We start from the raw sequence: 15,637 nt of genomic DNA on the forward strand, positions 1-15,637 counted from the left end.
AAAAGAGCAAAGTGCAACAACTGGGTCCTGAACTCCCGCCAGGTGAGGGGTCCGAAAAGGCTGTGCTGAGGCCACAGTGAGATTTCCTGCAGAGGGGAAGGAGAAGCCAGCCCTGCACAAATCCCATTCTACGTAGCCCAGCAGAGGGCACCGTGGTGCAGAAGACTGTTGGAGGCAGAACTTGATGTTGCCGGAGTGGAGGTTAGACAGGAGGCCAGGGTGGCTGGAGGAAGCTGAGGAGGAGAACGGGGGGGGGGGGGGCAGAGGGGCAGGGCCAGAGCAGCTGGACACTCACAGTGCCCTGCTCCTCCTGCTGTGAGACCCCGTTTTCCCCACACTCAGTGCCTTAACCCACAAACCCTTACTGTCTCACAGTCTAAGAGGACCAGGAATAAAGAAGTGCTCAGCTGGGGGCTCCTACCAGAGCCTCTCAGGAGGTTGGGGCTGTTGTCAATTGCGAAACATGACCTACTTCACTTAAAACTTCAGCTCACTCAGTGGTGTTGGTAGGATTCAGTCCCCATCGAAGGCCTGAGTTCTCCTCTGTCTGTTATCTCTCAGGGCCAGGCCACACGCACGTGTCTGTGTCATGGTTCCAGCCCCTGGGTGGGCATCTGAGCAAGGACAGGGGTCAGAGTGATTCACGGATAGGCACTGAGCTATTAGAACCAAATCTCGGAAGGGGCTTTCGGTCAAGCTGCCATCTTTGGTGTGATGGAAGTAAATCACTAAGTCCAGACTACACTTCACGGGAGGGTTTACACAAGGAGTGCACACTTGAGATGGGGATCAGAGGGAGCCACTGGGGAGAGAACAGGAAGTCCCCAGCAGGGTCCGTGCCTTGCCCAGAATCACAGACTGGTAAGAAGGCAGAACCAGGCCTGAACCCAGCTCTCCGAGTGTCCTCAACGTTGGGGCCGTGGCTGAACCTAGCTACTCACTGGGAGCTTGGGAAGAGGTTGTGTTTTGCAACTGGCTATAGACCTGGAGATGGTGTGGGGGTGAGAAGAAGCATCGACATCCCAGGCAGGAGGCATCCCAGCACGTACCCGTCTGAGGAGGAGCCCAGGCCAGGGCAATCCACTGACGGCACCCCTGCCCGCATGACACCCAGAGGAAAGGAGGGATGGCTCGTGACACACGACTGGCAGCGTCTAGGGGTAAGGGTGGGCTCAGCCCCTCTAAGCCAAGGCTCCAATGCCTTCTGCAGGGTTTGCCTTGGAAATTAGAAAGCCTAAGACCTGGGAAAGCTATTTCCCATCCACCCCTAGGTGGGACTCTCATCTTCTGGGCCTGCACAATAGGAGTACTGGGGCACGCACATGTGCACAGATACACACACAACACAATAGGGACTGTGGGTGGCATCGGAGGAGCTACAGACTCAGAGAAGGTGAGAAAGGAAGAAAATGTGGTGGCAGGTATTCCCTATGTGGGACACCACTCCCCCAATATCTTAGATGGTATCCCACCTATGCCTGTGGACTTCTGCAAGAAGTACATGCTGGAATAATCCCTATCGCACAGGCAAGAAACAGACCATCCCTGACGGGCACAACGGCTTCTCCAGGGTCCCAAACAGGGAAGATGGAGACTTGCGTCAGAGCCCGGGGTGTTTCTAAGCTGGGGCCCTGGCTGCACCCAGACCTTCCCTAGGGCCTGTGCAGAGGGTTGTGTTGGTGTCACTGGGTACGCATGTGGCATGGCATGCAGAAAGGGGATGAGCAGTCGGCAGCCCAGAGCACTGTTTGTGTAGGTGCTAGTCCAGGTGTGCACTCGGGGAGGGGATCCCAGGAAGTGAAGTCACTTCCCTGATAACCGACCCCCACAGAACTTGGAACCCCGGTCACCAGGCACCCACATTCTAGTGCGGTCCCGTATCAGGCTCACTTGGCCGGAGACATTCGATAGCGAAAGATGTTCTCTTGCTGCGTGCCCATTTTCCGGGGCTCTGGCTTCCAGAAACCCCGGGCTGAGGGACTTTTCACCTGTTGCAGACACTGGCTCAACCCGCGCCCCCGACGCCGCAGGGCCTTTGCCAGGAGGTGCCGGAAGGTAATACCGAGCGGCCTAGGCCAGGCCAGGCCACCTCTCCGAGCCATCCCTGGGCAGCCCCATCCCCCCAGTTTCAGGGAAAGAGGGGTATGTGGGGGAGGTCCCGCCCTGGGCTGGAGGAGGTTGCAGGGCAGTGGATACCCTGGGGATGCCTTCATGGTCACACCGATGCCACGGTGGGCAGGGTGGAAAGAGGATTCCTGAGGTGCCTCTCACCAGGGCCAGAGTGAATCCAAGGCCCTCGAGCTGTGTCACTTTTCTCTCCATGGTGGAGCTGCGTGCATCCTGGGGTGTGGTGGGTCTGCAAGGGAGTCCCCTGGGTCTGAGGACCAGCAAAGGCAGCCAGACAGACCTCCAAGGCCTCCCGCCTGGCTGCCGGGCACTGTCTTTACAGAGCTCCACACAGGAGACAGGGCAGGAGCTGAACGATGGGACCCCCTGCCCCACCTCCTTGAAGGACAGGAAGGAGTCCCCTACTGCCAACAAAGTCCAGCGCTGGCTCAGGGTGAGTGGAGGTGCCGGAGGGACCCAGCACCCAGGGCACCGATGCGGCACAAAGGGACCCAGATCCCAGAAACCAGCCTCTGGGCTCCTCGGGGCTCCCTCCTGGACTCCTGCTCCCATGTGAACCTGGATCCCCATCTCCTCCCCAAACCTGCCCTCAGGGCCCTGCCAACGGCCTTGGCCCCATGCACAGTCCCTATCCACATATCTGTACGAATATCAGAAAAGCGACCTTAAACCACCTCTCATCCCTTGCTCGAGATCCTGCTGAGCTGGGAGACTTTTCCCCAAAGGGGCCTGGGGCTCATGGTACTATGCCTATTGCTCTGCCCTTTGGTTGTGAAGGAACCCATCCCTGGGGCCCCTCCAGGGTCCGGAGCAGGCGCCTCCTTGTGCTGCACAACATTCCAGAAGGCCCATCAGTTACCGCAGCCACTGAGCCCTTCACAGAGGCAGGACGTTCATGTGATTCCCTTCTGTTGCCAACTCACAGCGCTGCACGGAACATCCTACGTGCCCTAAAATCCCGAGCACCCCCACCCATGAAACAGTCTCTGTGTTCTCAAGCCTGACATACGTCGTCAGAAATCACAGGGACGATGCCGTTAGTGCAGGGAGCGGCTGTCAATACTCAGCTAATGATCTGACCTGAGATACCGACGTCCATTCACACACCCCCCACCTCACATCCCCGTATTGTTGCCATTCTCCTTTTTCCCTAAAGAGATTGCACGAGTTATGTTTTTGAGAGACAGACAGACAGAGACAGAGACAGAGACAGAGACGGGGGTTGGAGACACAGAGGGAGAGACAGGATCCTCAAGCAGACCCTGCCCTAAGTGCGAAGCCTGACGACGGACTCGATCTCAGGACGCGCGCATCAGGAGCTCAGCCGAAACCAAGAGGCGGACCCTGAACCCACGGAACCAGCCAGGCACCTTGCTCCTTTTGTCTACTGTGGGCCCTCCTGTCCCACCTCTTTGCCTACGTCACCGAGAGCCTGGGGGTTTGCTCTGGGCTCCAACCCCCAACCCTCCTGGTGACCGCAGTGAAGACCGCATGTCTCCCCTGTCCCACCTCAGGCTAGAAAGGCCTCAACCGTGAAGAGCAATGGGAGCTGCGTGGTGCGGCCCCAACGGGCAGAGCTGCTGAAGAAGCGAGTAGAACACCTGCTGCCCGCCTTCCTAGACGGAGACCTCAGCTACGTCTCCATGTTCCTGGCCACATACAGAGCTTACGCTACCACCCAGGAGGTGCTGGACCAGCTGGTGACAAGGTGAGCACCCTGCCCCTCCACAGCCCAGTGGGATTTGCCCACCTCCTGCCTGGGAGTCTGGGGAATGCCACCCAACTTCCCGGAGCCTCGGACTGGGGCAGAGTTATTACAGGGACATTTATTTCCAAATAAATCTTGCACAGACGTCATTTACATAGCATGTATGTCACTGGATAAATTCCTAGAAGGGGAATTATTAAGCAAAATGAATTATACATTTAATTTTGAGAAATATTGGCAAACTGCCTGTTGTATTGTATTGTGTATATTTCCACCAGCAACACATGAGAATGCAGTGTTGCATTCTTTCCTGACACCCCATTGACACATTGTGTCAGTAATTTTTTTTTTTTAACTATAGGAATAGGATAAGTATGTTACATAGCTGAGTTTCAATTTGTATAAGTGAGGATGAGATTTTTCCCCACATGCATGTCATCTTCCCCATCCTTCATTGGACATTGGTCTTTTCCCAACTGATTCACATGGATCCTGGACATGTTAAGAATATGAATTCCTTAACTGTTAAAGGATTTATAATTTTTTCCAGTTTTATCTTTTGTTTGTAGAATTTTATATGCAGTTTTACTTTAATGTAATTAAACACAGCTATTTATATATTTTTGAGCTTTTTGTCATTTTAAAAAAGCTTTCTCCAATCCAACACCATAGCATTTGAGTTGAGCTTTGCCTTGATAAGTTAACTAGTGGTATGTTTTATATAAAATGTATCATGCAGATGAATGAATTATCCTATTGGAAAAAAATATCTCCTGTTTAAATTTTGGAGTTTGAGAGAGTCAACATTTTGCTTTTTGCATGGTTAATATTCAAATGCACAGGCATTGGAGAACAGGCCTAATTGTTTCTAAAGCTAGTTCTGGTTCTAAATGATAAACCACATCTTTGACACAAACAAGGATACTTTGTTCTCATTTCCAGTAGAAACTGACGGCCTCCAAGTCATCTAGTAGTTAGCCTAAAGGATCCAACTATAATTAAGATGTAGGAGATGTAGTTTACATCCCTTTGACCAGAATTAGAATTGTATTTGTCAAAATATTTTTCCTATGTTTATTCTAGCTGAAACTAGAAGCTACTTCTCATGAAGTAGATGGCGTAAAAGCATTTGTGGTTTTGTATCTTTACTGAGATTTTACAGTTTTCTGGTGATAATACTATCTGTGGACTCAGGGCCTCATAATTAATCATGTATGTTGAAAACACCTTACGTATGTTCTTCATGACATGAAACTTTTTTTGAGTGACTTAAATGGGGAGTATCTACACTAAACCTATATGCTCTTTTTATATTGATATATACATTTAGTCCAAAAAGTATACAAGAAATATCCAACAGTAATATTTTGAAGGGATATTCTATAGATTCATGGCTTTGCTGTTTTGTGAGAAAAGATTTTCCCTTTTTAAAAAAGAAAACTATACTCACATTTCTCGGTAAGGCAACTCTGTGTAGTTAAATCAGAGAAATAACATTTTGTAAGGTTTAGAGAACTCTTTCAGGAGAGACTACAACGTAGTCTTGCAGTTAGTATACGTGAGTTAGTGTAAGTGAAGTAATTATTTCAAGTCCAAGGACTTCATGTGAATCTCCAGAGCAAGTCAAAGCATACCAAAAATTCTCAACATAAAAGAGAGGAGTTGGGTTTATACACGAATAAGATAATCAGATTTTAAAATTCCAATATAGTTATCTAAACAGTCCGCCCGTACCAATTGTAAATTGTATTCACTTACTTAAAATGTGTAATTCTACCCAAAAGTTCATTTGTCCCTATAATTTACTTAAATGATGTACTTTTAACCAAGATTTCAATTTCATTGATGTCCCTATAATAATGTGGAAAGTAAAATGGAAAATTCGAACATTTATCCCACATGGAGCAATATGGAAGACCCTAAATAAGAGACTTCAAATAAATACCTTTTTATACAATGAATTGCTTTGAATGAAACAAATTTCCAGTGTTAGTGACATATAAATGGAAATGCAGGAAAATCTTGTCTTTTACTTCTATTTTTATTATTACATACAGAGATAAGATTTTAAACAACAGAAGGAATAAAATCAAATATTTCAGAAAAATAGGAAGTTTTGAGGACTAATTGTATATGGCATTGTTTATCCATGAGTATGATCTGGTAGGTCTTTCAACCCAGGTGGGAAAAGCAGGAGAGCAGCCCTGTGGGTGGGAGTGTGGGGTAGACTGGGTGGGTGATTGGCACCTACCACTCCCAGACATATCCTGTGCAGGATTTAATACTGTAAGTGTGATGGAACTTCACTTTAACATTCCATAGCAGAGTGTAGCTTTGACATAAAGGGACTCTACTTTCGATCCACAGCAAGATGGTTAGTTGCAAGTACAGAAGAACCCTATTAGGCAGTACTTCCTTAGACGATGACTACGGAGTAGTTTACCTGCCTCTTGGCCACAACTTTTGTAAGCGAAAGGCCACCTAACTCCCTAAAGTTGGCTAGTATCCACTGCTTGCTTCTAAGCCAGTGCATTTCTTCTGCTCAATTTCCCAATTAAATCTGATCTTTCTTTGGGATCAAGTAAGTGAGCTGTAAGTAGTAAATAAAAATACTAGCTAGAAAACAGGTGGATAGGTAGTGAAGGTTAGAGTTTGCCTAGAAGGAATAGAAAGAAAATACAAACATATTAAGAGTCTCTAAAAAGTTAATACACATTGAATGTGAATGTAACTACTCATTTTTTTTTAAACTGTGACTCTGTCTAAAATAAAAGAGATGCTTTTCTGTGTAACTTTGGGATAATTATCTTTTATTAAAAAAAATCAAAATCTGTCCATGCATTCCCAAGAACATGTACTTTGGCAATTAAATGCAGCAGTAGGGCTATCAGAATGGGAAGTATTTTAGCAATTATTAGTTCATAAAATAACCTTGATTTCTTTTTGAGTCAAGTTCATATGTTTTCTTTAAGTGGGATATCCATGGAGCACTTTACTGTGGTTTACAAAAAAACTCTTTCATATGGGAATCTGATCGCCATCAAAGCATTAAATCCTAGTCAATCACTAAAACCACTAGATCTCAATCACAACATCACCTTTTAGGTTTACAGTTCTTCCTCCTATGTTGGAGGTTCTCAGAATAACAAAGGTTTTCAACTAGATCCAGGAGAACTATGGAGGTCCTCATGTCAGACAGGTAGGTAGCAGAATTTCAAAAATCACATTTGGACAGTCAGGTGCTTTTCTCAGTTTGCTACATAAATTTGCCACAGCCTAACAAGTCTACCATTTTATGTTGCAACCATGTAAGTTATATACTATTTTCCAAACTGAACTTTTAAGAGTAAAAGGGACACCGATAATAAGGATACCGGGAAAACAAACATAATCTGGGCCTATTTCAGGCTAACTGGAACTTAATGGCCACCTTACCAGGGAAGTGTTAGGGTCCTTTGTCTGCTTCTATTTCAAGAATGCAAATATTGACTTTGGTATTTATATTGATTAAAGCAGGAAAAACATTACATCTCAATTTCTTTTGATGAAATGTGGATACACCATTTAGAATGATGGCTCACCCTTTCACATCCTATGATCTACCAATCTCGTTACCACTTTTTAAAGCTGGTTCATACAGAGAAAACCCAAAACACCGCTTGTTTTAATATTGTAAATAAAAGACCTGAAACAGGGTAACAGGATCTCTGAAAAGCCAGGCCTTAAAAGGCATAAAATTGCAAGTCATTGTAATGTTGATCTTTATCCCCAAGATGATTTTGATGATGATAAGGTTTGTTATCATTCCTTGGATGGGTGCTGTATGCCAGGTGTTTTGCTAGGTGCTTTTCATATATTAACTTTCCTCGCCTATCCAACATCACTCTCAATCTGTCCAGATTTGCTTTATTCTAAGAACAAGAAAAATCAGTCATAGATAAGTTTGACTGATTTGTTTAAAGAAGCCCAGCTAGTCACCCAATGGAAGCTTCTGTGTTCAAACTGGGATACAATTCCAATCCCCACGCTCTTCTTGAATAAGCTACAATATCTTTATGTCATCTTTCTTAGGAATTTTAGGATTCCCCCTGACGTAGTACTGTGGTCAGCCTTGTTCCCACTGCTGACTTTTACATTAAGGAATTAGTGGAGACATTTGAGGCCATCAGGAAACAGAACATGATGTACATTTGCCAATGTGTAAAGAAGGAAAATGTCCACATTACTAGCAAAAAAATAAAAGCCACGTGTACCTAATCCACAGCAAATAATATTGACCGGAGACAATAAACCGTGGGAACTGACGTGGGATTGGAAGATAAGAAATTCTTAGTAACTGCTTTGTCAATGCCAAATTCCCCACGAACTCCTCTTTGCAGCCCAGTCATAAGGGGCTCCTCTACCCTGCCACCTACCAGGCAGTCACATGAGGAGAGATGGGAGGTCTACCCAGTACACGTTCCACAGCAGGCACCAGAACACCTACGTGCTGGTAAATATTTGTTAATTGCTAGAAGGACCTAGAATTAACTAAATCAGGGCATCAGTCAAATGGATAGGAGTATTTCCCATCTGCAAAGCCTCTTTTTCCATTAAGTTAGTATTAATATATGACTATTATCATTTCCATCTCTCAAATCAGAAAACCAGGCACAGCAACGTTACTAATTGGATCACACCCTTTCTAAGTGATATTATCAATTAAAAGATCCAGGTATTTTAATTTGAATAAGACTGTAGGCTTAAGTACTATGCCCCACTCTGCTTTTACTAAATTCTACAAATAAAAATTTAATTTGCAATACTGAAGAAAAATCATTAAAGTACAGATATGTTCGATTTTTAAAATGAAGTGCTTCTATTATTTCAATCCACATTATTATAAAGCTATATTTTAAAAAAATTATCTTCAAAATGTTAACAAGGTTGCCCAAGGTCTACTTCTTAAATGATCTGAGCTAATCATCCTGCTTGGCCACTCCCTGACATCTCATTTCAAGAAATAAAAGTTCTAGATGAAAACACGTATTGAAAACATGCGCTGAAGTGGTGATTTGAAATCAGGCATATTTCACTTCATCAGCTACACGAAGTATCAGGGATTATGTGATGTTTCTATGTACACCTTGTCCTGATAGAAATAAAGTTGTATTTTTACCTATATTGTGATTTTACGAAAGGATCACTATTTGTCTTCCTCTCTACTCTCAGCTTCATTCTAGCAACTAATACTAATTACAGGAAGGTTGAATCGCCATCACGTGTGATTAACTTCAATGGCGTCCCTTTCTCCTCCACTTCAGACATCCTCTCCTTTCATGGAGTTCTTCTCAAGGCCACTTAGGCCATCGGTGACACCTACAGAGAATACTAAAACCCAACTCATTATGAAAAGTAGTAGGGAGAGCCACTGTAGACAGGAGGCGGCATCTGGGGAAACCCAACAATAACAACAAAGGTAGAGCTGGAGCAAGTGAAGATTGCAGCTGTGTCCCTACATCCCTTAGCGCTATGGGAAAGATGAAGTAGGAAATGCTTTAAAAAAAAATTACACCGATTTTTAAAAAATTGTTTAACACTGTTTAATCCTGTTTAAAGCATACAAGAGAGTATCATTAAAAACTTCTCCAGAAACAGCTGTGTTTTGATGCTTTGCTACTTAGAAACATAACAATGGAAGATGTAGGGTTCGAAGGGTTTAGATTTCATGTGAGCATTCAGGGTAAAGAGAGCGGAGCACTGGGATAAGGCACAAAGAGAAGCTGGAGAGAGAGACAGCAAGAAGAAGGCGGACTTGGTATGCCATGCCAACCTTAGTGGGCTCAGCTACCACCCTGAAGGGCAGCTTCTGAGTCAGACGACAGGAGAAGAATGAGACACAGCTCAGTCCCTACAGATTCAGTGAGGACTTGGTCTCAGTTCTGAGATTCAGAGGTAAAACCAGTACTGCTGTGCTCTCCGTGGGTGGGTTCTGGCACTTGGCTAACAGCAGAAGAACTACTGCATAGGGGAGAGAGACAAGACTTGCCCCGGGGCTGTATATAGCCAAGGTGTACTTGAAAGTAAATCTGTCTTCATAAACCAGTAAGAAAAAACAAACTTCACTCATAGTGGGCAAGTTAAAACTAGACATATCTTTTTATTTTCACATCTTGCTTTCTTTTATTTTTTAAAAGACTATTTGAGACAGAGAGCGAGCGAGCAGGAGGGGCAACGGGAGAGGGGGAGAAGCAGACTTCCCACCGAGCATGCAGCCTGATGTGGGGGCTCGATCCCAGGACTCAGAGAATGTGCCCGGAGCCAGATGCTTAACCAACTGCGGGGTGAGGCGCCCCTCACATCTTGCTTTAACGTCATTTTGTCTTGTAATGGAAATGTATATATGTTTTATCCATATCTGCCTTTATATTTAATAAACAGCTATTTTTATATAGGTAAAACACTTTGAATTTTAGTAAACTATGACCATATAAAGGACGCTTTCTCAGAGCACTGCTTTTGTCCGTCAAGCAGCTACGTCATTTAGTGGAAACTAAGCCAAACTGTAGCCATAAGCACAAGCATGGTCCTCCAATATATATGCTCTTTGAATGCATATTAATCACATATTACACTCTCAAATGGCTACTTGGACCAAGCAAGTAATACATGAATGAAACGAGCCAAGATAAGAAAAATCATGATTGTTGAAATCTATGGTAAACTGATGTGTACTTGCCAAGGCTAAAAGGACTCGACTCCAGAAGATTTCTTCCCTGTAGAAAGTGAACTCCATGTTGGCAAATCCCACAATTTTCAAAAGCCAGGTTACATGAAATTTCCCGATTTTTAAAAGTTATTCAATTAAAAAATACTACAGAGGTAAAAACAAAACAATATAACTCACAACAGTCATTGCAATAGAAACACACCTACTGAATGAATTTGGCTTACAGGCTGCCAGGTTATGACTTCTGATCAAATTTTTGAAATTATCTTTGGGAGGCTGGGGAGGGGAAGACTCAATTTGAAAGGAGCCACATGTAGTTTTGCAGGAGAATTTGTACACGTCAAAGTATGCACTCAGAACATTGCCCAAGGGAAAACGAAAACTAAAATAAGACACATTAAGGTTAATACTCAAAGGAAGGAAAAGTCACTCCTTTGCTATCATGCAGACGTACACTCACACATGATTGCTGGCTGTAAGACCAAATCAGTCTGTGAGACTAAACCAGAAAAAGTAAAAAGAATATAAACAAGCAAAAATAAAAGAAATATAAAAATCTTTCAATTTCTTATAGACAAGGACTAGAAATCCAATGTCAATAAAAACAAACAACCCCACCAAACAACTTCCCTAGGTATCACCTGGCAAACATGGGCATTAATCACAGTTTCACACTAAACTGCAGATTTTATAGCAGTATTTGCTGCAATAAAATTTGCTTAGTCTTTTTTTTTTTTTTTATGATTTTTTATTATATTATGTTAGTCACCATACAGTACATCCCCGGTTTCCGATGTAAGGCTCGATGATTCATTAGTTGTGTATAACACCCAGTGCACCATGCAATACGTGCCCTCCTTACTACCCATCACCGGTCTATCCCATTCCCCCACCCCCCTCCCCTCTGAAGTCCTCAGTTTGTTTCTCATAGTCCATAGTCTCTCATGTTTCATTCCCCTTTCTGATTACCCCCCTTTCTTTATCCCTTTCTTCCCCTACTGATCATCCTAGTTCTTATGTTCCATAGATGAGAGAAATCATATGATAGTTGTCTTTCTCTGCTTGACTTATTTCACTTAGCATTATCTCCTCCAGTGCTGTCCATGTTGTAGCAAATGTTGAGAACTCGTTCTTTCTGATAGCTGAGTAATATTCCATTGTATATATGGACCACAACTTCTTAATCCAGTCATCTGTTGAAGGGCATCTCGGCTCCTTCCACGATTTAGCTATTGTGGACATTGCTGCTATGAACATTGGGGTGCATATGGCCCTTCTCTTCACTATGTCTGTATCTTTGGGGTAAATACCCAGTAGTGCAATGGCTGGATCATAGGGTAGCTCAATTTTTAACTTTTTAAGGGACCTCCACACTGTTTTCCAGAGTGGCTGTACCAACTTGCATTCCCACCAACAATGTAGGAGGGATCCCCTTTCTCCACATCCTCTCCAACAATTGTTGTTTCTTGCCTTGTCTATTTTTGCCATTCTAACTGGCGTAAGGTGGTATCTCAGTGTGGTTTTGATTTGAATTTCCTTGATGGCTAATGATTTGGAACATTTTTTCATGTGTCTGTTAGCCATTTGTATGTCTTCATTGGAAAAGTGTCTGTTCATATCTTCTGCCCATTTTTTGATTTGTTTATTTGTTTCTCGTGTATTGAGTTTGAGAAGTTCTTTGTAGATCTTGGATACCAGTCCTTTATCTGTAGTGTCATTTGCAAATATATTCTCCCATTCCGTGGGCTGCCTCTTAGTTTTTCTGACTGTTTCCTTGGATGTGCAGAAACTTTTAATCTTGATGAAGTCCCATAAATTCATTTTATCTTTTGTTTCTCTTGCCTTTGGGGATGTGTCATGAAAAAGGTTGCTTTGGCCGATGTCGTAGAGGTTATTGCCTATGTTCTCCTCTAGAATTTTGATGGATTCCTGTCTCACATCGAGGTCTTTCATCCATTTGGAGTTTATTTTTGTGTATGGTGTGAGATAGTGGTCAAGTTTCATTCTCTTGCATGTAGCTGTCCAATTTTCCCAGCATCATTTATTGAAGAGACTGTCTTTTTCCCACCGGATGTTTTTTCCTGCTTTATCAAATATTAGTTGCCCAAAGAGCCGAGGGTCCATTTCTGGGCTCTCTATTCTGTTCCATTGGTCTATGTGTCTGTTTTTGTGCCAGTACCATGCTGTCTTTGTGATCACAGCTTTGTAGTACAGCTCGAAATCCGGCATTGTGATGCCCCCAGCTTTGTTTTTCCTTTTCAACAGTTCCTTGGAGATTCGGGGCCTTTTCTGTTTCCATAGAAATTTAAGGACTGTTTGTTCCAGTTCTTTGAAAAATGTCCTTGGTATTTTGATCGGGATAGCATTGAAAGTGTAGATTGCTCTGGGTAGCATGGACATTTTAACTATGTTAATTCTTCCGATCCATGAGCATGGAATATCTTTCCATCTTTTTATGTCTTCCTCAATGTCTTTTAAGAGTGATTTATAGTTTCTAAAATTTGCTTAGTCTTAGCGCTAGTTGTAATTTATGTTTTGTTTAGATGAATTCATGAGTTCTCTGTACCTAAATTTAATTAATGAATGAAAATAAATAGTTTAACTTATGTGCTTGCTTTGAAAAATAGATATAAATAAAAGGTAATAGTACATGGGTGATGGACACTGGGGAGGGTATGTGTTGTAATGAGCACTGGGTATTATGTAAGACTGATGAATCACAGACTGTATCCCTGAAACAAATAATACATTACATGTTAATTAATTGAATGTAAATTAAAAATGTTTTAATAAAAAAATAAAATGTAATAGTACATTTAAAACCACATTATGCATGGTAAGTGTGTCCTATCTACTGGTGAGTTGATTACCGGAGAACATAGCAGGTGCCAATGGGGAATGTAAATATAGTTATTGACCTACTGTGTCAGTGACAAGAGATTAGTCTTTTTTTCCAGGAGGTTGTAATTAGCCTTGCAGAAAATATTCATTCCATACCAAATTAGACTACACATTGTATTTCTGTCACTGAATGTTTTCCTTGATGGTTGTCTGAGTAAAACAAATTGGATGTAGGTTGAAGGTATATCATTCAGGCACCTTCTTTCAAAAGTAATTAGGGTCTTACTCACTTGAAACCAGATAATTACATCTAATGTAATCTTAAAAGGGCCCCCAAGGATTGTTTTCCATTGGTAAATGAATGAGAAGTGGAATAAATTGACTTTCATGATCACTAAAGTTTAGAAGAACTAGGAAAAGAAAATAATGCTGAATCTAAAATTTAGTCTCATAAAACTAATAAAGGTAAAATACTTTATTCTCATGTAACCCCCAGGGGATTTTTGTCCAGTGAAAGTGGCACATGGAAGGATGTTCCACAAAGACTCATTCAGTGATCAGCTCAGCATGGTTCCACACTAGACCTCCAACCAAATGAGAGCTAGACACTCATCCCCTTGGCTTCAATTCATTTAGGAAAAAAAGCATATCTTTGGATAGCTCACTGGACTCCATGCTAGCACACCAGGATGATAAGACTTCATTCCTGACTCAACATACAGGTGGAGACCCATCACTGTCTGATCTAAACCAGGCCACCTGTAATTAGAAAATAAATTCACTACCAGCCCAAGAACTAGGTTAGTAGATACACAAAGATTTTAGGAGTAACATCATAAAATTAGAACAGAGGAGGTCTTGAAGGGAGAAAAAAGGGTTTGGTAATTATTAATGGGCAGAAATGCTAATAATGATTTTAAAATTCAGCAATTTTCAGAAGAAATCTTTCCCCTATTTCAAGTATTTCTAGAAAATGAATCTAGATGCAGTTTTGAATAGGTTTGTATACCAGAAAAGTTATATTTGATTTCTCTTATTTTTCTATGTCCAGTATAAGAAAAAAATTGTACTAAATCACTGCAGGTACTGTCTAATTAAGTCATATTCAATAATATATTTTAGTCTTCGAATGTACCCTACTAAAAGTTAAAATACAATTTTTGAATCAAATAAAAGCTATTTTAAATTTCACTCTGCCAATTTCTAAAATGTATTCAGAAATTTATATGAAAATTATTTCAATGGCCACCGTGCTTAAATCTCTTTTATTTTAAAATATACATTTTCTATGGGATAGGCCGGTGATGGGTAGTTAAGGAGGGCACATATTGCATGGTGCACTAGGTGTTATACACAACTAATGAATCATCGAGTCTTGCATCGAAAACCGGGGATGTACTGTATGGTGACTAACATAATATAATAAAAAATCATTATTAAAAAAAAAAAAAAGAATACAGAGACAAAAAAAATTTTAAAAATTAAAAAAATAAAAAATAAATAAAATATACATTTTCTTATTAAATCTATTTATTTGAATTTTAATTAACATTCAAATATGTTAATTTGTAAAGATACTTAAATATGCCAATGGTCCTATTTCCTTCCTGTGGGTGGGTATTTGAAACACATTTCTGTAAATTTAAAGGACCCTTTAAACTTTGAAAACATAGCTATTATTTTGTACTTTCAAAATTTGCTGTTGCCTATGACCCTTTTCAACTGAATGTCTTCTAAGCAGTAAGCCTGCCACACTTCACCCATGTAATGGACACCCTGTGGATACAATCATGATGCTTCATCTTCCTGACAGCATTCTCTTCTCTCCTGAGGGAACTTCTAATGGGATGACTCCGGTGTCTTGAATGTTTTTTTCAATTTCCTTCATATGATACACAGCCTATTCTTATTATGCTGTTTTTTTTTTCTTTTGTAAAAATTCAGATCTAGAATTTGGCCTACTGTAGTGTATTGCTTATAGGACTCTCTTTTCAGCAACTTTGAACAGATTATTGAGGTTTAATTGACATACAATTAACCACACATGTTGAAGAATACAATTTGATAAGTTCTGAGTATGTAAATAAACATATATTGGTCAAATTCTAAAAAGATACGTTGAAATATTTGTTTCTTCAGGATGTGACCTTATTTGGAAATAGGGTAACTGCAGATGTAATTAGTTAATATGAGGTCGTATTGGAATTCCGATATGACTAGTGTTCTTTGGTTTTTTTTTTTTATGTTAGTCA

General features: G+C 41.7%; 1 long non-coding RNA gene across 1 annotated transcript in view; it reads right to left on the bottom strand.

The window, feature by feature from the left end:
* Positions 1 to 15,637, bottom strand: part of LOC123780123 (uncharacterized) — a 105,612-nt gene that overhangs the window by 67,539 nt on the left and 22,436 nt on the right. The gene's annotated exons all lie outside the window — the stretch shown is intronic.

The sequence above is a fragment of the Ursus americanus genome, chromosome 35, assembly GCF_024610735.1.
Source record: "Ursus americanus isolate L20-20 chromosome 35, mUrsAme1.1.p, whole genome shotgun sequence".
In the NCBI taxonomy this organism is placed as follows: domain Eukaryota; kingdom Metazoa; phylum Chordata; class Mammalia; order Carnivora; family Ursidae; genus Ursus; species Ursus americanus.